This window comes from Pipistrellus hanaki (genome assembly GCF_964339955.1).
Source record: "Pipistrellus hanaki genome assembly, chromosome: 13".
Taxonomy (NCBI): domain Eukaryota; kingdom Metazoa; phylum Chordata; class Mammalia; order Chiroptera; family Vespertilionidae; genus Pipistrellus; species Pipistrellus hanaki.
The window spans coordinates 6,471,788-6,493,148 of NC_140515.1; the positions used below are offsets into that span (position 1 = coordinate 6,471,788).

The window sequence follows — 21,361 nt, forward strand, 5'->3', positions numbered from 1 at the left end:
GTTTTGTTGATGATTTATTTTTCTGTAAAAAAAGCTTTTTATTTTGATGTAGTCCCATTTGTTTATTTTCTCTTTAGCTTCCATTGCCCTAGGGGAAGTATCAATGCAGAAGTTCTTTTGGCATATGTCTGAGATTTTGCTGCCTGTGGATTAATCTAGTATTTTATGGTTTCCAATCTTATGTTTAAGTCCTGTATCCATTTTGAGTTTATTTTTGTGTATGGTATAAGTTGGTGATCTAGTTTCATTCTTTTGCATGTATCTGTCCAATTTTCCCAACACCATTTATTGAAGAGACTGTTTTGACTCAATTGTATGTTCGTGCCTCCTTTTCAAATATTAATTGAGCATAGTGATTTGGGTTGATATCTGGATTCTCTGTTCTATTCCATTGATCTATATGTCTGTTCTTGTGCCAGTATCAGGCTGTTTTGAGAGCAGAGGTTTTGTAGTACAGCTTGAAATCTGGTATTGAGATCCCTCCTACTGTACTCTTCTTTCTCAGGATTGCAGTGGCTATCAATATTTGGGGCCTTTTTTGTTGTTGTTGTTCCAGATGAACTATTGGAGAGTTCTTTTCTAGATCTGTGAAATATGCCGTTGGTATTTTAATGGGGAGTGCATTGAATCTATAAATTGCTTTGGGAAGTATGGACATTTTGATTATGTTGATTCTACCAATCCATGAACATGGTATGTTCTTCCATCTGTTTACATCTTCCTCTATCTCTTTTTTCAGTGTTGTGTAGTTTTCTGCATATAGGTCTTTTACCTCCTTAGTTAATTTTATTCCTAGGTATCTTAATTTTTTTAGTGCGATGGTAAATGGGATTGCTTTTTTAGTCTCTGTTTCTGTAAGTTCACTATTGGTGTATAGATATGCCATGAATTTCTTGGCATTAATTTTGTATCCTGCTACATTGCTCAATTCATTTATTAAATATATCAGTTTTTTTATGGAGTCTTTTGGTTTTTTTATGTACAATATCATCTCATCTGCAAATAAGGATAATTTTACTTCTTTCTTCCTTTCCAATGTGGATGCCTTTTATTTCTTCTTCCTGCCTAATTGCAATGGCTAGTACTTCCAGTACTATGTCAAACAAGAGTGGTGAGAGTGGGCATCCCTGTCTTGTTCCGGTTCTTAGAATGAATGATTTTAGTTTTTGCCCATTGAGTATGATGTTGGCTGTGGGTTTATCATATATAGCTTTTATTATGTTGAGGTATAATCCTTCTATTCCCACCTTGTTGAGAGTTGTTATCAGGAAAGGGTGTTAGATTTTATCAAATGCTTTTTCTGCATCAATTGATATGACTATGTGATTTTTATCTCTCAATTTGTTTATGTGATGTATCATGTTTACTGATTTGCGGATATTGTACCATCCTTGCATTCCTGGAATATATCCTACTTGGTCATGGAGTGTGATCTTTCTGATGTTCTGCTGGAGCCGGTTTCCTAGAATTTTGTTGAGGATTTTGGCATCTATGTTCATGAGGGATATTGGCCTGTAATTCTCTTTCATTGAGTTGTCTTTATCTGGTTTTGGTATTAGAGTGATGCTGGCTTCATAGGAGTTTGGAAGTGTTCCTTCCTCTTGAATTTTTTGGAATTGTCTGAGGAGGATAGGTTTTAGTTCTTCCTTGAATATTTGGTAAAACTCTCCTGTGAAGCCATCTGTGAAGCCGAGGGCTTTTATTTTCTGGAAGCTTTTTGATGGCTGTTTCAATTTCTTTCCAAGTCACTGGTCTATTGAGATTTTTAGATTCTTCCTGATTGAGTTTTGGAAGGTTATATTTTTCTAGGAATATGTCAATTTCCCCAAAGTTGTCCAGTTTGTTGGAATAGAGTTGTTTGCAGTATTTTGTAACAATCCTTTGTATTTCAACAGGGTCTGTTGTTATTTCACCTTTTCATTTCTGATTTTGTTTATTTGGGTCCCCTCTCTTTGTTTCTTGGTTAGCCTGGCTAGAGGTTTATAAATCTTGTTTATTCTTTCAAAGAATCAGCTCTTGGTTTGTTGATCTTTTGTATTATTTCTTTGGTCTCTATGTCGTTTATCTCCGCTCTGATTTTTATTATTTCCTTCCTTCTGCTTACACTGGGCTTTTCTTGTTGCTTGTAGAGCTATGAACTTCCCTCTCAAGATTGCTTTTGCTGTGTCCCATAAATTTTGGATTGTTGTGTTTTCATTGTCATTTTTTGACAGGATGTTTTTTATTTTTTCCTTGATTTCTCTGGAAACCCAGTCCTTGTTTAATAGCACACTGTTTAGTCTCCATGTGTTTGATTTCTTTGGATTATTTTTATTGTAGTTGATTTCCAGTTTTATGCCATTATGAACTGAGAGGGTGCTTGATAGAAGATTTCTATCTTCTTGAATTTGAAGAGACTTTGCCTATGTCCCAAATGTGGTATATCTTTAAAAATGACCCATGTGCACTTGAGAAGAATGTATATACTGTGGCTTTGGGGTGAAATGTTCTGAAGATGTCAATTAATTCCATCTGGTCTAGTGAGTCATTTAGGATTGATGTTTCTTTGCTGAGTTTTTGTTTAGATGCTTTGTCCAAAGGTGACAACGGGGTATTAAAATCTCCTACTACGATTGTATTGCTATTAATCTCTCCCTTAATGTCCTCCAGCAGTTTTTTTTTCTTTTCTTTTCTTATGTATTTGGGTGCTGCCATATTGGGTGCATATATGTTTACCATGATTATTTCTTCTTGTTTGATTAATCCCTTTAGTATTATGAAGTGGCCTTCGTTATCTCTTATTATGTCCTTCACTTTGAGATCTAATTTGTCAGATATAAGTATTGCTACCCCAGCTTTTTTTTCATTTCTATTCGCCTGGAAAACCTTTTCCCATCCCTTCACCCTCAGTCTGTGTAGGTCTTTTTTTCTTTTTTTTTTTCTGAAATGGGTTTCTTGTAGACAGCAGATATATGGGTCTTGTTTTCTTATCCAATCTGCTACCCTATGTCTTTTGGTTGGGGCATTTAATCCATTTACCTTTAAAGTTATTATTGATAGGTACTTATTTGTTGCCATTTTTATTCTATACCCCTGTGTTCCTTCTTCCCTTCCTATTTCTTTATTTTTACAGCAGACACTTTAGCATTTCTTGCATTGCTGGCTTGGTGGTGATAAATTCCTTTAGTCTGTTTTTGTCTGTGAAGCTCCTGATTTCACCTTCAGTTTTGATTGATAGCCTTGCTGAGTACAGTATTTTTGGATTCAGACCATTCCTTTGTATGACTTTGTATATTTCATCCCATTCCCTTCTGGCCTGATGAGTTTCTGTTGAGAAATCATTTGCTAATCTGATGGGGGTTCCTTTATATGTAACTTTCTGTCTCTCTCTGGCTGCTTTTAAGATTCTTACTTTGTCGAGTTTGCTAATTTAATTATAATGTGCCTTGTTGTCAGTCTTTTGGGATTCATTTTGCTTGGGACTCTGCGAGCTTCTTGGATTTGTGTGGGTTTTTCTTCTCTGTCTCAGGGAAGTTTTCTGTCATTATTTCTTCAAACATTATTTCTATGACTTCCTCAATTTCCTTTTCTTCTGGAATACCTATTATTCTAATATTGTTTTGTTTTGTATTGTCCCAAAGTTTCCTTAGACTCTCCTCCTGCTTTTTAATTTTTTTTCCAGAAGCTGCTCTAATTGGGTATTTTTTTTTATCTTGTCTTCTAGCTCACTGATGCAGTACTCTGCATCTTCTAGTCTACTCTTTTTAAAATTTTTAAAATTATTTTTAATAAATCTTTATTGTTCATATTATTACAAATGTTCCTTCCCCCCCGCCTCCATTGCTCTCCTCCACCAGGTTCCCACCCCACCCTCTGCCCTTTCCCCACCCCCCATTGTCCTCATCCATAGGTGCACAGTTTATCTTCAGTCTCTTCCCACACCCCCCTCTTCCCTTTCCCCCGAGAATTGTCAGTTCACTCCCCTTCCATATCTCTGATTCTATTATATTCAACAGTTAATATTATTCCTCAGATTTAAAAAAAAATTTCCTTGGTTTTTAGATTCACTTGTTGACAGTATGTATTTGTTGTTCATAGTTTTTATCTTTATTTTCTTTCTCTTCTGAAAGAACCTCCTTCAGCAATTCATATAATTCTGGTTTGGTGGTGATGAATTCCTTTAGCTTTTTTTATTTTTATTAGTGAAGCTCTTTATCTGGCCTTCGATTCTGAGTGATAGCTTTGCTGGATAGATTATTTTTGGCTGTAGGTTCTTACTATTCATCACCTTGAGTGTTTCTTGCCATTCCCGTCTAGCCTGCATGGTTTCTGTTGAGAAATCAGCTGACAATCATATGGATGCTCCTTTATAGGTAACTACCTGCTTTTCTCTTGCTGCTTTTAATATTCTCTCTTTGTCTTTTGCTGTTGGAATTTTAATTATGATTTGTCTTGGTGTGGTCTTCTGTAGATTCCTTTTATTTTGAGTTCTGTGTGCTTCCTGGACTTGTAAGTCTAATTCTTTCACCAGGTGGGGGAAGTTTTTTGTCACTATTTCTTTCAGTATGATTTCGATATCTTGCTCTCTCTCATCTTCCGGGACCCCCATAATTCTGATGTTGGTTCACTTGAAGTTGTCCCAGAGTTTTCTTACATTATCTTCAACTTTCTGGATTCTCTTGCCTTCTTGCTTCTGCAGAGGAGTATCTTCTGGCTCTTCATGTTCCAAATCTTTGACTTGATTTTTGTGATCTTCCATTCTGTTTTTAAGACACTGTATAATATTTTTTATTTCAGACCATGTATTCTTTATTTCTTGTTGATCCCTTATTATTTCTTGTTGATTCCTTATTATTTCTAGTTGATCCCTTTTCATATCCTCATAGGTCTTATCGATCTTTTCTAGGAAATTCTTAAAAAACCTTATAAGCATGGTTTTGAACTTTATATCCAGTTGCTTTTTGTCCTCCATTTCTTTAGTTTGTGATCTATTTTCTTGTCTTGGCATTTTCGCAGCTTCCCTGAGTTGGTAGCTTTAAAAGTCTCTGTGTTCATCTTGGATGGGGCAGAGTTTCAGGGTGGAACATACAGCCTTGGCTTCCGTCAGCCAGCCCTATGCGGCTCCTGAGTCTTAGTGTTCCTCAGGGTCCTTCGGTACTCTCTGAAAGCACCTCTGAGAGTGAGGTGCCCTCGAGCTTCGCCTGCTACCAAACAGTCTAGTCTCTCCCCCAATGAACCCGGGGTTTAGTTCAGATGGAAGTGGGATTGGACGTGGGGTTCAGAGCAGTCTGGAGCTTTTGTCTCCTTCCCGCCAGGGAAATCCCGCAGCACAGCCAACCATCTTTTCTCTGCGCGCAATGTGTGTGCCTCCGGGACTTCCTTTCACCGCTCCCCTGGGTTTCCGCCTTACAGCCCATCTCCCTCTGTATGAGCCTGGATCCCCAGGGTCTGGCCTAGAACTGGGTTCAGAGCAATAGGAACTGGGGCTCAGCATAGTCCAGAGCTTTTGTCTCCTTCCCACTAGGGCAATCTAGCAGCAGAGTCAACAGTCCATCCTCTGCGCAAAATGTGCACACCTCCGGGACCTCCTTTTGCTGCTCCCCCAGGTTTCCGCCTTACAGCCCAGCTCCCTCTGTATGAGCCTGGGTCCCCAGGGTCTGGCCTAGAACTGGGGTTCAGCACACTCCGGAGCTTTTATCTCCTTCCCATTAGGGAACGCCAGCCAGGCACTCAGCTGCCCCTCCTCTCTAGTTCCATCCTCTCCGTGCGCAATGTGTCTCCATACCTTAGGCTTTTACAGCTCCTCTGATTTTCCTTCTGGTTTTCTCTTTCCTTCTCGTTGTAGAATTTCCAGTCAGTCAACTTTCCTGTAGCTCTGGGTAATGTCCACTCTACATTTTAATTGTATTTTATTGAAATTGTTGTGTGCAGCTGCGGTTAGGTGTTTACCTGTGCAGCCATCTTGGATTCTCTCCTAGTCTACCCTTGATGCTTTCTATTGAGTTCTATTGAGTAGCGATGTCATTTTTCATTTCTTCTTGGTTCTTCTTCATTTCCTCTTGGTTCTTAGTCATATTGTCAAATTTGTCTTCCATTCTTTTCAGCCATCTTATGATCATTATTCTGAATTCTTGCTCTGGTAGGTTGCTTGCCTATAACTTGTTTACTTTCTTTTCTGGTGATGCCTGCTTTTCTTTCATATGTGAGCTGTTTCTTTGTCTCTCAATGATCTCTCTTTTCAGGATGTCTGGTTATGTAGTTCTCTTTCTCCTGTGTTGATTTAAAGGCACAAAATACAACACAACCAGATACAACACACAAGGCACTGAACAGAAATGTGTTTGCGATATTAATAACTTCCAATAAAGGTTTCCATTAAAGAAAGGCAAATTAGGGGATAGGAGAGATAGAAGACGGGGGAAAAAGGAGTGGCAAAATAAAATTGGGAGAAGGAGAAGAAAAAAAACAAAAACAAAGAGAAAGAGAGAGAAACTAGAATTATAGTAAGAGAGAAACGAGGAACTAACTATAAATATGGGAAGGAAACTAATAGAACAACCCTTAATCACAGCAAATGCCAGTAACAAGTATCTGAAGATTAATACAACTTACAAGAGCAACTAATATCAAGTGAGGAAAGGAAAAGCAGAAGTAAAACCTAACTAAAAGACAGCTAACAAAAATATACAATCAAACAAAAAGAATAAGCAAACAATCTCACAAAAAAGGATAAAACATTCAACATACAAGTACAAAAGAATAGAGAGAAAGACTATTTTTTTTGTTTGTGTGTTTTTTTAGGACAGTGAAAAGGGAGGTGTGTATGGGCTTGGAACAGGGGGTTGGAAATTAGATATACACAAGTAGAGTTAAATTTTAGCAGGGCGTAAACAGAAAGAATAGGGAAAATCTAGAGAAGGAAAGGGTTAAGATAAACAGGACACCAAAGGGGAAAAGGTTAGGAAGAGAGTGATGGCATAAAGGTAGGGTTAAGATAGAATAAAGCGATGGTGAAGGAAAGGTAAAAATAGACTGTAGAACACTAATCCCGAAGTAAAATAAAAAGCAAATAATATGACACTTAAAAAAATAATAATACAATAAAAATAAACAAAAGTAAATAAGATAAAAAGGTAAAATAGTAGTAGTAATAATGCTGATTACAATTAAAATGTATTAATTAAAAAGGTAAAATCAAGTGAGGAAGAAAGAAAAATAGTTTCTTGAGTAAATGTTGCAAATAATGAAAATAAAAACAAAAATAAAAAAATAAAAATTAAAAAATTATATAAAATGTGCAGTAGTAAAGGTCATTCACTTCTATCGATCTGTTTGGCATACCTGTTTCCCAGTCCGGACAGTATTGCAGTCCCCTGCATTTCACTGCTCATCAGTGTTGTAATCCGGTCCTGATTTTTAAAGCAGGCCTTGCTTTGATTTTTTATTACACTAGGGTCAATTTGTGATGTAGCCTCTGGGTGGCAGTGTTTCTGAGTTGACTTCCAGGGCTCTAAAGCCTCTCTAGATTTTTTTTTTCTCTATGAGTCCACTGATCTGTGGAAGTTGGCGGGCACTGCCCTGAAGGTTGCTGGCTATCCCTCTGCATCAGATCAAAACGGGTTGATATCTTTAGATATTCCCCCTATTAGGAGCCACGTCCATAATCACGGGTGACAGCCGCCCAACATCCCAGGGCTTCACCTTGTAAACACTGCCCTAGTCCTCCAGCTTCCGCACAGCATGCAGGCTTCTGTCTTCACGGGACTCTCCCTATCCCCACGAAATCTGACCTTTTTGTCGTGCAGTGGAGCGCTCCTTTGAGTCCATGTGTTCGTGCTGCCTGGGACCGGTGTTCTGCTGTAGCTGTGGATATTCAGGCCTTTGACAAGATCCACTTTTCCTTTGAAGATGGTGATATTTCCCCATCTAAGCCCGTATGTAACTCCAGAAGGGGACCCAGCCCCGCTGGGGTGCTTCCCTGTCAGGGACACCCTAATCAGCAGTCCCCCAACTTCGCCTGTCTCTTAGTTGCTAACAAATACTCCTAGCATGACCCTCAGCTGCTCTCTCTTTCTGCTTCGGGACAAGGCTCAGAACCCATCCATCTATTCTTCCACCATTTTGTGTCCCCAAAACAGGCAGTCTTAAGTGGCGAAACCATACTGCCACTGCAAACACTCTAGGGAGGACACTGCCTGCACAGAAACTACACCATCTTGAAGAATAGAACTGCTTGAGACTAGGATCCTAGCCTTGCTACTACCCAATCTGGTCTCAGATGCAAACTGGGACCCTATAGACATTTGGGTAAAAGACCTATGACCACAGCTGCAGACCCAAGGACACCAAGACTCCAGGTACCCTGGCTGTGTATTTCTGTAAGTTACAGAGCCTATCCCCCTCTTCACTGGCCCACTGCAGCTGCATAGGAACTGCTAGACCTCTCCACAAAAACAGGCCTCCTGCCCACACAGGCAAGCTCTCTGAATTTGACCTGAGGGGCATGGACATGGGGAGTTTGTTTTCTGCAGTTCTCACTCCCACAAATAGACCCCATGCCCACACATGGAGTCTGCACTGAATTTGAGCCTGGGTACACAGACACAGGGACTTTGTTTCCCCACAGCTCACGCTCCCATGACCAGACCCTAGGCACAATCCAGGAAGCTGTGCCACCTGACTTTGATTCTGGATGAGGGCACACCCAAGCAACAGAGACTCTAACACTCGATTCTTGGCGCAGGCATAGGGGGACATTGACTGCTGTAAAACTCTAGGGTACTCTGATTTTCAGCACACAACAGCGGATTCTCTTTTTCAGCAAAGTGCAGGTGGGGGCCCTGATACTAGGTGTACATATGAGGCTGCACTGAGCACCAATGACTCTGATTCTGGGTGGGCGGGGCTCACACATACCCAAGGCAGCAACATGTCTTGGTGTCATAGCTCTTCAGTGACACTAGTTGAAATGATGCTTCCATTATACATGGCCCAGACCCCTGCAACTCAGTGATTGGATCTACTGGTGATAGAATGGGGAGACAATGAAACAATCCCCAGAGAAGAGAAAAAGAGGCATCACTAAGAAAGAATAAGTGAAACTGAGGCATGAAACATGACAGAAAAGGAATTCAGAGTAACGGTTGTACAGTTCATAAACTGGATGGATGAGAAAAATCAATGACCTATGCAAAAATCAAAAAGTAATCAAAAGTGATATAGATACAATCAAAAACACCATGGAAGGTTTCAACAGTAGACTAAAAGAAGCAGAGGAGCGAACTAGTGAGTTAGAAGATAAGGTATCCCTAACCAGTTTGTCTCGGTATATAGAGCATCGACCTGCGGACTGAAAGGGTCCAGGTTCAATTTCAGTCAAGGGCATGTACCTTGGTTGTGGGCACATCCCCAGTAGGAGGTGTGCAGAAGGCAACTGATCAATGTTTCTCTCTCATCAGTGTTTCTAGAATTCTATCCCACTCCCTTACTCTCTGTTAAAAAGCAATAAAATATATTTTAAAAGGAAGAATATAAGGTAGAGAAACAAGCCCAATCTAAACAGCAACTAGAGGGAAAAAAATAAAAAGCAGGAGGAAAGCCTAAGGGAGCTTTGGGACAACACAAAATGAAATAACATATGTATAATGGGGGTGCCCAAATGACAAGAAGAGCATCAAGGTTTAGAGAATCTATTTGAAGAAATAATGACAGAAAACTTCCCTGATATGGAGAAAAAAAATGTTAAACAAATACGGAGACTTCCAAGCAAGATGAATCCTAAAAGAGCCACACCAAGACATCACATAATTACAATGGCAAATGCTAATTCCAAAGAGAGAGTCTTAAAGGCTGCAAGAGAGAGACAGAGAGTTACCTACAAAGAATCCCCCATCAGACTATCAAATTATTTCTCAACAGAAACACATCAAGCAATAAGGCAATGAAAGGAGGTTCAAAGTGATGCAAAGCAAGGGACTAATCCAAGAATACTCTATCCAGCAATACTATCAATAAAAATTGAAGGGAAAATCAGGAGCTTTGCAGACAATAAAAAAAAAAAATAAGTAAATAAATAAAAAAGGCGGCTAAGGAAGTTATTCACTACCAAGACAGCAATGCAAGAAATGCTAAAAGAAATGCTGTAAAAAGAAGAAATAGAGAGGGAGGAAGGAACACAGGCATAAAGTACAGAAATGGCTACAAACAAGTACCTATCAATAATAACATTAAGTCTAATGGGTTAAATGTTCCAATCAAAAGACATTGAGTGAATGAATGGATAAGAAAACATGACACTTATATATGATGACTACAGGAGACTCACCACAGATCAAGGGACTCACACAGACTAAAAGTGAAGGGATGGAAAAGTATGTATCAAGCAAATGGAAATGAAAAAAAAAAGTTGGGGTAACAATATTTATATCTGACAAAATAGACCTTTAAAGGGAAGACCATAATAAGTGACAAGGAATGCTAAAGGGATTAATAAAAGAAGAGAAATAATTTTGGTAAACATTTATGCACCCAATGCAAGAGCACCCAAATACATTTAAAAAACAACTTCTGGAAGAGATTGACAACAACACAATCATAGTAGAAGACTTTAATAGCCCATTAACATCACTGAATAAATCCTCTAGACAAAAAAATTAGCAAAGAAACTTTAATCCTAAATGACTCACTAGATCAGATGGACTTAATTGACATCTATAGGACATTCTACCCCAAAACTACAGAATATACATTCTTCTCAAGTGCACATAGGACATTTTAAAAGATAGGCCACATATTGGGACACAGGCAAAGTCTCTCCAAATTCAAAAGAATTGAAATCATATCAAGCATTTTCTCAGATCACAGTGGCATAAAATTAGAAGTCAACTACAGTAAAAAAAATCACAGAAATTTAAACACTTGGAGGCTGAATAGCATACTATTAAACAATGAGTGTGTTACCAAAGAGGTGAAAGAAGAAATAAAACATATCCTAGAAACAAACACAACAATCCAAAATCTCAGTGACACAGTGAAAGCAATCCTGAGAGGGAAGTTCATAGCATTACAGACTTACCTCAAAAAACTGGTAATAAACCATCTAACTCTGCAGCTTGATGAATTAGAAAGAGAGCAACAAGAAAAGCCCACAGCCGAAACCGGTTTGGCTCAGTGGATAGAGCGTCTGCCTGTGGACTGAAAAGTCCCAGGTTCAATTCCGGATAAGGGCATGTACCTTGGTTGCAGGCACATCCCCAGTAGGGGGTGTGCAAAAGGCAGCTGATCGGTGATTCTCTCTCATCAATGTTTCTAACTCTATCTCTCTCTCTTCCTCTCTGTAAAAAATCCATAAAATATATTTTTTTAAAAAAAGAAAGAAAAGCCCACAGTGAGCAGAAGGAAGGAAATAATAAAGATTAGAGTGGAAATAAATGACATAGAGACCAAAGGAAAAATACAAAAGATCAATGAAACCAAGAGCTGCTTCTTTGAAAGGATAAACAAGATTGATGAACCTCTAGCCAGGCTCACCAAGAAGAAAAGAGAGAGGACCCAAATAAACAAAATCAGAAATGAAAGAGGTGAAATAACAACAGACCCACAGAAATATGAAGAATCATAAAAAAAAAAAAATACTATGAGCAACTCTACTTCAACAAACTGGTCAACCTAGAAGAAATGGGCATGTTCCTGGTAAATTCATTCAAAGAAATAAAACCTATCTTCCTCAGACTACTCCAAAAAGTTTAAGGGAAGGAGCTCTTCCAAGCTCTTTCTACAAAGCCAGAATTACCCTAATCCCAAACCAGATAAAGACAATACAAAAAGAGAGAGAGAGAAAGACAATACAGAGAGAGAGAGAGAGAGAGAGAGAGAGAGAGAGAGAGAGAGAGAGAATTACAGGTCAATATTACTCATGAACATAGATGCCAAAATTCTCAACAAAATTCCAGAAAATCTAATCCAGCACTACATTAGGAAGATAATGCACATAACCAAGTGGAATTTATTCCAGGGATTCAAGGATGGTACAATATCCGCAAATCAATAAATGTGATACATCATATAAACAAACTGAGACATAAAAACCATATAAATGATACCAATTGATGAAGAAAAAACATTTGACAAAATCCAACACCCTTTCTTGATAAAAACTCTCAGCAAAGTGGGAATAGAAGGTTCATATGTCAACATAATAAAAGCCTTATATGACAAACTTACAGCCAACATCATACTTAATGGGAAAAAACTAAAACCATTTCCACTAAGAACAGGAACAAGACAGGGATGCCCACTCTTACCACTACTGTTTAACATAGTACAGGAAGAAGGAATAATAGGCATCAATCCTGTTCAATCAGACAAAAAGAATAAATAGAAGGCATCCTAATTGGAAAAGAAGAAGTAAAACTGTCCTTATTCACAGATGACATGATACTCCAAAGACTCCATAAAAAAAACTACTAGACTTAATCAATGAATTCGGCAATGTAGGAGGATACAAAATAAACACCCAGAAGTCTATTGCTTTTCTATACACCAATAGTGAACTCATAGAAATAGAAATTTAAAAAGGAATCCCATTTACCATTACAACAGCAACAACAACAACAAAATTAAGATACCTAGGAATAAATTTAACTAAGTAGGTAAAAACCCTGTCCTCAGAAAATTATAGGATGCTGAAAAAAGAGATAGAGGGAGACATAAACAAATGGAAGAATATACCGTGTACATGGATTAGTAAAATCAACATCATTAAAATGTCCATACTACCCAAAGCAATCTATAAATTCAATGCAATCCCTGTTAAAATTCTAATGGTATACTTCAAAGACTAGAACAAATTCTCCAAAAATTCATCTGGAATAAAAAATAAAAAAAAAGACCCCGAATAGCTGCAGCAATCATGAGAAAAAAGAACAATGTCAGATATAAAGTTGTACTACAAAGCCATTGTTCTCAAAAAGAACTGGTACTGCCCTAACTGGTTTGGCTCAATAGATAGAGCGATGGCCTGTAGACTCAAGGTTCCCAGGCTTGATTCCAGTCAAAGGCATGTAACTTGGTTGCAGACACATACCCAGTGGGGAGTGTGCAGGAGGCAGCTAATCAATATTTCTTTCTCATTTATGTTTTTAACTCTCTATTTCTCTCCATTTCTCTCTCTAAAAAAATCAATTTATATATATATATATATATATATATATATATATATATATATATATATATATTTATATATTTATATATATATATATATTTATATATAAATTGCCTGGAACTGGCACCAGAACAGACATATAGACCAATGGAACTGAACAGAGAAACCAAAAATTGACCCACGCCATTATTCTCAATTAACATTTGACAAAGGAGGCAAGGCCATTCAGTGGAGTCAAGACAGTCTCTTCAATAAATGGTGCTGGGAAATTTGGTCAGATGCATGCAAAAAAAAAAAAAAAAAAAAAAAAAAAGAAGAAGAAGAAGAAAAAAAAAAAGAAACTAGATCATCAACTTATACCATACACAAAAATAAACTCAAAATGGATAAAGGACTTAAATGTAAGACGCGAAACCATAAAAATCTTAGAAGACTCCATAGTCAGCAAAATATAAGATATAAGTTGTAATGATATCTTTAACAATATAGCTCCGAGGGCAATGGAGACTAAGAAGAAAATAAACAAATGGGACTACATCAAAATAAAAAGTTTCTGCACAGGAAAAGAAACCATCAACAAAATAACAATAAAGCCCACTGCATGAAAGAACATATTTAACAATGCTATTTCGGATAAGGGTTTAATCTCCAAAATTTACAGAGAACTCATACAACTTAACAAAAGGAAGATTAACAATCAAAAAATGGGCAAAGGATCTAAATAGACATTTTTTGAAAGAGGACATACAGAAGGCCAAGAGACATATGAATACATGCTCAAAGTCACTAATTATATGAGAGATGCAAATCAAAACAACAATGAAATATCAACTCACACTGGTCAGAATGGCTATCATCAACAAATCTACAAACAACAAGTGCTAGAGAGAATGGGGAGAAAAGGGAGCCCTAGTGCACTGCTGGTGGGAATAAAGACTGTTGTAGCCACTGTGGAGAACAGTATGGAGTTTCCTCAAAAAATTAAAAATGGAACTCTCATTTAACCCAATAATCCCACTTCTAGGAATATATCCCAAGAAACCAGAAACACCAATCAGAAAGGATATATGCATCCCTATATTCATAACAGCACAATTTACCATAGCTAAGATTTGGAAATAGCCTAAGCCATCAGCAGATGAGTGGATTAAAAGATTGTGCTACAACTACACAATGAAATACTATTCTATATAATAAAAGCCTAATATGATAAATGCCTGGTCATCCATTCAACCAATCAAAGCATAATATACTAATGATATGCTAAGGCCACTCACCTATGACATGCACTGACCACAAGGTGGCAGACACTCCAACTGGCAGGTTAGCTTGCTGCTGGGATCTGGCCGATTGGGACTGAGTGAGATGGGTTGGACACCCCTGGAATCCTCTCAGGGTCCCTCTGAGGTCACACCAGTGGGATCCTTCAGCCTGGCCTGTGCTTTCTTGCAATCTGGGAACCCTCAAGGGATGTTGGAGAACTGGTTTTGGCTGATCTCATAGGCCAGGCTAAGGGACCCAACTGGGGCACAAATTCGTGCACCGGGCCTCTAGTGCCACTATAAAAAAGAAGGAACTTTTACCATTTTCAATTGCATAGATGGAACTGGAGAGCATTAACCTAAGTGAAATAATGCTCAGTAGGAGAAAGATAAATATCACATGATCTCACTCATATGTGGGATATAATGATCAAATAAACTGATGAATAAAAACAGAGCCAGAGACAAATGGCAGGGGAGAGGGGGAGTTTGAGATCAATCAAAGAACTTGTATGCATGCATATTAGCATAACCAATGGACACAGACACTGGGGTGGTGGGGGCTTGTCTTTGGGGTAGGAGTGGCCGGAATGGGGTCAATTGGGGGAAAAGGATATGAAATACTTTAAACAATAAAAAAAATAAAAATAAAAGATTTGACAAAATAAAAATAAATAAATAATTTAAAAAAAAAACAAATAGCAAGAAAGGAACATAAACTTAAAAAATAAAAATGGCAATAAATAAGTACCCATCAATAATAACCTTAATTGTAAATGGATTAAATGTTCTAATAAAAAGATATAGAGTAGCTGAAAGGCTAAGAAAATATGACTCATGTACATGTTGTCTATAAGAGGCCACCTCAGAACAAAAGACTTACACAGTATGAGACTAAAGGGATGGAAAAATATTTTACAAAATAGACTTTAAAACAAAGGCCAAAAAAGAGACAAAGAAAATCACTATATACTACTAAATGGGTTGATCCAACAAGAGGGTAAAACCCTAGAAAACATGGTCATCCAGTTTAGGAGTACCTAAATATATTTTCTAAAATTTTGTGGACTTTAAAAGAGAGATCAACAATAATATAGTCATAGTAGGGGAATTTAATACCCTACTGACATCACTGGATAGAACTTCTAGACAAAAAAATCAATAAGAAATGGATACCTTAAATGACACACTAGATCAGATGAATTTAATTATATATCATCACCTGCATGCCTGCCTTAATGCCCCTAACCAGTTCTGCCTGCCAGCCTGATTGCCCATAATTGCTCTCCTGCTGGCCTGATAGACATCTAACTGCTCCCCTGCCAGCCTGATCGCCCACAACTGCCCTCCCCTACAGGTCTGATTGCCACCAACTGCCCTCCTCTGCAGGCCTAATTGCCCCCAACTTCTCTCCCCTGCTGATCTGATGGCCTACAACTGCCCTCCCCTGCCAATCTGATGGCCCACAATTGCCCTCCCCTGCCAGCTGATGGCCCACAACTGCCCTCCCCTGCCAGCCTGATCGCCCACAAGTGCCCTCTCCTGTCGTGACCCGCCTCCTCCGCTGGGCCCCACATCCACTGTGCATGCAGCCATCTTATGACAGCCATCTTTAGGGTGTGATGCATGACAACCACCTAGGTCAGTGGTCGGCAAACTCATTAGTCCACAGAGGCAAATATCAACAGGACAATGATTGAAATTTCTTTTGAAAGCCAAAATTTTTAAACTTAAACTTCTTCTAATGTCAATTCTTCAAAATAGACTCACCCAGGCCGTGGTATTTTGTGGAAGAGCTACACTCAAGGGGCCAAAGGGCCGCATGTGGTTCATAAGCCACAGTTTGCCGACCACAGACCTAAGCTATTATTAGTATAGATAGTTCTGGAAGTCCTAGTCACAGCGATCAGAAAAAAAGAAGAAAATTAAAGGCATCCAAATTGGAAAGGAGGAAGTAAAACTGCCATTATTTGCAGGTGATGTGATATTATACATAGTAAATGCTACAGAATCTACCAAAAAACTCCTAGATTTAAATGAATTTGGCAAAGTTGCAAGATACATAATTAATACCTAAAAGTTGGTGGCATTTTTATACACCAATAATGAACTCTCAGAAAGAGAAACTAAGGAAACAATCCCACTAACTATTGCAAAAAACAGGCATCTAGGAATAGACTGAAGTGAGGAGGTAAAATACCTGTATTCAGAAAACTATTGGACATTGAGAAAAGAAATAGAGGAATATGCAAACAAGTGAAAGCATATACCGTGTTCATAGATTTTTTTAAATATATTTTATTGATTTTTTACAGAGAGGAAGAGAGAAGGATAGAGTTAGAAACATCGATGAGGGAGAATCATCAATCAGCTGCCTCTTACACACCCCCTATTGGGGATGTGCCCACAACCAAGGTACATGCCCTTGACCAGAATCGAACCCGGGACCCTTCAGTTCACAGGCCGATGCTCTATTCACTGAGCCAAACTGGCCTCGACCTGTGTTCATGGATTTTAACAATTAACATCTTTAAAATGTCCATACTACCCAAAGCAAACTATAGATTCAATGGAATGCCTATTAATACACTAATGGCATATTTTATAAATCTAGAACAAATATTTCAAAAATTTATTTGAAACCCCAAAAGACTCTGAATAGCCTCAACAATCTTGAGAAAGAAGAACAAAGTTGGAGGAATCATAAGACTACGTATCAAGTTATACTACAAACCACTATAATCAAAACACCTTAGTATTAGAACAGGTGATGATATATAATTTAATGAAACAGAACAAAGACCCCAGAAATTGACCCAAGCCATCATGCTCAATTAATATTTGACAAAAGAGGCAAGAGCATACAATGGAGTAAAGACAGTCTCTTCAATAAATAGTGCTGGGGGAAAGGACAGATCTATGCAAAATAAATAAATAAATAAATAAATAACCAACCACCAACTTACACCATACACAAGAACAAACTCAAAATGGATAAAATATTTAAATGTAACTTGGGAAAACATAAAAATTCTAGAAGAAAACATCACCATTAAAATATCAGACATCACTGCTGGTGGGAATGCAGACTGATGTGTAGGGAGCTGCCCTGAATGCAGGGGTCCTATATGCCTGAATGCAGGCATGGGTGTAGGACACAGCTCTCCATGTGCCCCCCTTTTCAATAACCTAAGTGGAAAATTACTACTACCCTAGGAATCCTGCTAACTGCAGATGTCTTTGCTTTAGGGTAAAACAATTGATAGGAGCCTGCTGACACAGAAGGAGCTGCGAGTTAAGAGGTCAGATGGTTGTAAAAGGTCAGGTGCTGAAGGAACTTATCTGTACAGGAACTCATCATGTTAGCAGAAATGGCCACCTGCACGATTGCCTGAAATAAATATTTCCTCCTTCAGAATTGTATTAAAAGGTTGGAAAAATAAAATTCGGGGCGGCAGACCTTGGATCTGAGCCCTCCCGACCCCATCTGTTCTTGTCTGTCTTTTTTTTTATCCTCACCCCCTCATTCAGGTACTGTTCGTTGCTGGCAGGTTCCGGCACTGGTGCAGTCACTGTGGAGAACAGTATGGAGTTTCCTCAAAAAACTGAAAATGGAACTCCCATTCGACTCAGTAATCCCACTCCTAGGAATATATCCTAAGAAACCAGAAACGCCAATCAGAAAGGAAATATGCACCCCTATGTTCATAGCAGCACAATCTACAATAGCTAGGATTTGGAAACTGCCTAGATGCCCATCAGCAGATGATTGGACCAAAAATTATGATACATCTACACAATGGAAAACTATGCTGCCATAAAAAAGAAGGAATTCTTATCATTTACAGCAACCTGGATGGAATTGGAGAACATCATGCTGAGTGAAATAAGCCAGTCAATGAAAGAGAAACACCACATGACCTCACTTATTTATGGATAATAAAGAACATTATAAACTGTTGAACAAAAAGATAGATATAGAGACAGTAAAGCAACAAACAGACTGTCAAATTACAGTGGGAAGGATAGGGATTTATGGGGGAGATAAGAGATCAACCGAAGGACTTGTATACATGCATATAAGCATAACCAATGGACGGAAAACTTTGTGGGGGGGATGGCATGTATGTGAGTGGGGGGAGCAATGGAAAGATATGTACACATATAATACCTTAATATATATATATATATATATATATATATATATATATATATATATATATAACACCCCCCCCCAAAAAAATGCCAACTCATTGGCACTGAAGTAGAAAGATAAAATACATACATTCATACATACATACATAAAATAAAAATAGCCGAAACCAGTTTGGCTCAGTGGTAGAGCGTTGGTCTGTGGACTGAAAGGTCCCAGGTTCAATTCCGGTCAAGGGCATGTACATTGGTTGTGGGCACATCCCCGGTAGGGGGTTTGCAAGAAGCAGCTGGTCGATGTTTGTTTCTCATCGACATTTCTAGCTCTCTATTCATCTCCCTTCCTTTCTGTAAGAAAAATCAATAAAATATATTTTTTAAAATAAATAAAATAAATAAATAAAAATAAATAAAAATCTCAGACATCTCACATGGCAGAATTTCTGCCAACCCATCTCCTAGGGCAAGAGAAACAGGAAAAATAAACAAGTGGGTTTTCATCAAAGTAAATAGCTTCTGCACAGGAAACAAATAAAACACACACACAAGAACTGAGAACAAACAAACCAGAAACCCCCACAAAACCATCAGCAAAGCAACAAGGAAGCACACTGTATGGGAGAACATATTTGCCAATGATACATCTTGAAACGGGTTAATTAAAAAAATAAACAAAGTTTGTATATAACTCCACACCAAGAAGACAAACAATCCAATTTAAAAATTGAGTAAAGATCTTGAATAGACACTTCTCCAAAGTGGACATACAGATGGCCAAGAGACATTATGGAAAAATGCTCAAAATCACTAATCAACTGAGAGATGAAAATTAAAAGCATAATGAGGTATCACCTCACACCTGTTAGAATGGCTATCATCAACAAATCAACAATGACAAGTGCTGGAAAGGACGTGGAGAAAAGGAAACCCTAATACATTGCTGGTGGGAATGCAGACTGCTGCAGCCATTATAGAAAACAGTATGGAAGTTCATAAAAAAATTAAACGTGGAACTTTCATTTGACCCAGCAATCCCACTTCTAGGAATATATCTTAAGAATCCCAAAACACCAATCAGAAAGAATGTATGCACCTCTATGTTCACAGCAGCACAATTTACTACCAGCTGAGATCTGGAAACAGCCCAAGTGGAAGGGTTTGGGGGAACAGAAAGAGAATTTGTACGCATGTATGAATAGCTCATGGGTGCAGCCAATAGTGTGGTGAAGGCCTGGGGTGGGGTAGTAGTAGGGTGGAGGAGGTCAAAGTGGGGGGCAATGGGGGACATCTGTAATACTGTTAACAATAAAACATTTTCATTTATATATTAGGCACAATAAGAAATTAACAATAACTAGTAGTAAAATAGATAGATCCATTTTAACAATGTACTCTAATAACTAAGATAGCTACTAAATGACTTAAGAGTGCTGGCATTATGATGTCATCACATTATTTAGGGAAGTGTGCAATTTAAAACTTTATTTCTGGAATTTTTGATTTAATATTTTTAGGTTGTCATTGATTGCCAGTCAGTGCAACCATGGGAAGCAAATCCACAAATAAGGGGGGAGTGCTGTAAGGAAAAAACATAGTATACACAGGGCTCAGCACCACCCGCAGTTCCAGGCATCCACTGAGGCCTTGCAGCATTTTTCCCATGGATATGGGAGTCTGTACTAGCAGGCAGTACTTCACGTGATTTCAGGTGGTGGACCTCAAAATACGGTCATTTCAATCATGCCACTTATTTCAAAAGATAATTCACATAGATCTAGAAGTGTTAGCATTTGCTAACCAATCTCTTCACGGTAGTAAGAGGGGCCTCAGGCCTTGAGGAGTGCAGTTCCAGGCAAAACCCTGTGTGTGATCTCTCTGACTCAACTGTAGGCAATTTTCGGGCTTCTTGGGAGGCCTGTGGAGCAAAGCTGTCCTCCCCACACCAAATGTGGGAGTAAACAATGCACTGTCATTTTCTTGAGGGAGTTGTAGTCACACTCAGTGCCTACCCTCTAGCTCATATCCATGTATCACTCCTGTCCCGGTACCTCCATGTGGAGGCCTTCTTGGAGGTGAGGACAGGGGTAACCTTTCCCTCTTCCCACCTTTCCTTTTCATCCAGCCTCCCTGGGGTTGGGGCCCATAAAGCTGCAGTAATTGAGATGATTCCTGCGTTTGTGCTGATTCCTTCGCCCTCGCTCAGCACTTGGTGGGGTGGTGGGGAGCTCTGAGCAAGAGGTGCTGGGTTCCCTTGCCCTCTGCATGCACTGATGCAGCACATACATAACTACTGGGCTATTTCCTTTCCTAACTGACCACCTCCACACCCAATTGCTGAACAGGATGGAACTGGCACCCAGGCAACACACTTACTAGTAGTTTGAAATGAATATAATTTTGTTCTGTGTTATCTATACCCTGACCCCATTACCCTTTACTATGGCAACTGGCACAGGGTGGCTCTTTCTGATATACAATTTTCTCCATTAGTGAATTTATGGGAACAAAAGTGTGTGGCTTACTTGGAAATACTAAGTAAAGAGTGAATAAAATATAGTCTATAGCATAGTATAGTATAGTATAGTATAGTCAGAATAGTATGGTATGGTATGGTATGGTATATTGATAGTATAGTATAGTATAGTATAGTATAGTATAGTATAGTATAACATAGTATGGAATAGTATGGTATAGTATGGTATAGTATTAGTTTCTTAGCTCGGGGAAAACTGGTATAGTTCAATGCTGTGGGGAAGTATTTGGCCTTCAAAGAAGAGAATGACTAAAGCACCCACACTCTTCGTGC

The 21,361-nt window shown here is 38.5% G+C and overlaps 1 protein-coding gene across 5 annotated transcripts in view; it reads right to left on the reverse strand.

Annotated features, from left to right (window-relative positions):
• The window catches only part of GXYLT2 (glucoside xylosyltransferase 2), a 195,342-nt gene that overhangs the window by 58,328 nt on the left and 115,653 nt on the right, over positions 1–21,361 (reverse strand). The window lies entirely within an intron of this gene.